Consider the following 2,494-nt stretch of genomic DNA (forward strand, 5'->3'; position numbering starts at 1 on the left):
TGTACTTCTGGACTTAGTAATGTAACCACAGAATTACATGGAAGCTACAGTTGTTGAATCATATAAAAAATACAGTAGGTGATGATTTATCGGTGTCTTGGAAAATGACATCAGGAAAACGTAGAGAGGAGGAAGATTCAAGTGAGAGGGATTCAGAATGTACAAAGGCAGGGAAAGAAGACTGTAAATGATTCAGGATTGCTATAGAACAGGGGTTGACAAACTGACCCATAGGCCAAATATGGCCAGTCATCTAGTGTTTATGGCCTGTGAGCTAAAAATGGGTTTTACAACACTTTAAAATGTTTGGAAAACAACCACAAGAAGAATATTTTATGAGGCATGAAAATTATATGAAATTCAAATTTTAGTGTCCATAAATACAGTCATATTGGAAGGCAGACATACTCACTTGTTTATATACTATATATAGTTGCTTTCACGTGATGACTGCAGAGCTGAGTAATTGAAACAGAGGGTGCATGAAACGCTGTCATTGCTGCCTAGTGCATGATAATTTACGCGATGCACTTATAACTCCACAGCATTTGAGTGTAGCACATATTAATACTATTGTTGCTCATTGTTCAGTGGCTCAATCATGTCCAACTCAAACTCATGCCCATTGAGTCGGTGATGCCATCCAGCCATCTCATCCTCTGTCATCCCCTTCTCCTCCTGCCTTCAATCTTTCCCAGCATCAGGGTCTTTTCCAGTGAGTAGGCTCTTCTCATCAGGTGGCAAAAGTATTGGAGCTTCAGCCTCAGCATCAGTCCTTCCAGTGAATATTCAGGATTGATTTCCTTTAGAATTTACCAAGACATTTATATGTATTACCAGAGCATACCTATCATGTCAAAACAAGAAGAGTAGGTTGTTGGTTTCTTTTCTGGCATACTGTCTTGAAAGTGAAAGTGTTAGTCGCTCAGTCATGTCCTACTCTTTGCAACCCATAGACCATAACCCACCAGGCTCCTCTGTCCACAGAATTCTTCAGGCAAGAATATGGGAGTGGGTAGCCATTCTCTTCTCCAGGGGATCTTCCCCACCCAGGGATTATACCCAGGTCTCCCTCATTGCTAGCAGATTCCTTACCATCTGAACCAGGGAAGCCCATCTTATTTTATTCAAATAGCAGTATGCTTGTACATGGTCCAAGAACACTTGAATAATATAGCAAATATAATCACATGTCAAAAATCAATCTTCAAACATCATAGCCAAAGATGCCATCAGTTCAGTTCAGTTCAGTTCAGTTTAGTCGCTCAGTCATGTCCGACTCTTCGCGACCCCATGAGTTTCAGCACACCAGGCCTCCCTGTCCATCACCATGCTTGCCTAAAATATATGATCTTGCCAATGTAAAACCACATCCACACCTCAGTCACCACCAAACCATTCAGTAGAACTTCCTTAACTGTGAGCTGTTTGAAGCTACCAGTTTGAGCACTGTTGATTATTTTTTCAAGCCTAAATAGCTGTAGGGATCTCAGCAGGGGTTGGAGGAACCAGCTCAACCTTGGCATAGTGCCAAAATGTGGTCAGCTGAAGCTTGGAAGTAAGTCACAGGAGCATTGACCAGAGTTGGGACCTTCTCTGCAACGTTACAGACAAACTGGGCCATGGTTCTAGGACAGAAAGTCCGCCACCCCAACTGGCTGCCTGACTGTCACCCATCTGGAAGTGAAAAGGAGATTTTGAATATCACATTTTAAGGCAAAGTGGAGTATGGATGATTTTGTTATTATATGGCAGAAAATTTTGTATATTATACAAGGATGTGATAGCTGTGCTACAAGAATACAATATATATAGGCATTACCAGACCAAGCCTTCATAACAATGTTTTAATTCACAGGAAAGTCACAATCAGAAAGTAGATAATTTTAATTTAACACCGAATATCTCATCACAGCAAAATTTCTGCACAAAAATAAAAGAATGAAAATGGGGCTGCAATCAAAGTAAGTTTCAGAGTGATTTGTTATTCAAGCAGAAAGCCATTTACCAATACAAGTTAATTAAATTGTGCTTGATTTCAACAGCTGAAGAAATCTGTACATAAAAATAAACATGTTTAAGACTATTAGCCGCTTAGTGAGAACAGTTGCTTGAGGGCCTGGGGAGCAGTATCAATAGTCAATTTAAAAACAAGACAAAAGATGTTTGCATTGTTTTCCTTGGCTCTTGATGAGCTGACAGATGCTACTGATCCTCCTCAATGATTGGTTATTTGAGGAGTCCAAACAGAGTTTGAGGTGACCAAAGTATTAACCTCTGTGAAGAGTATGTGTGGAAAAGAGCAGAGGTGAGACAGAAGTTGAGAAATACAAATTCAGCGCAACCTGAAGTAGAATCTGCTATGATGTGTGACAACTGATGATGGTAAAAAATGTATATGCCACAGGAAAAGGCTCAGCTGGACAAATGTACAAGGCTTGTGAAAAGGGAAGGTTGTACATTGTTCATCAGAAGCTAGTTTGCAGAAAATATG

General features: G+C 40.1%; 1 pseudogene; it reads right to left on the bottom strand.

Moving 5' to 3' along the window:
• Nucleotides 1-1,325: 1,325 nt before the first annotated feature.
• On the bottom strand, nucleotides 1,326-1,624 carry LOC138931597 (ATP synthase subunit g, mitochondrial pseudogene; annotated as a pseudogene).
• Between the last annotated feature and the right edge of the window lie 870 nt (nucleotides 1,625-2,494).

Source organism: Ovis canadensis, chromosome 9 (assembly GCF_042477335.2).
Source record: "Ovis canadensis isolate MfBH-ARS-UI-01 breed Bighorn chromosome 9, ARS-UI_OviCan_v2, whole genome shotgun sequence".
NCBI classification, from domain to species: Eukaryota; Metazoa; Chordata; class Mammalia; order Artiodactyla; family Bovidae; genus Ovis; species Ovis canadensis.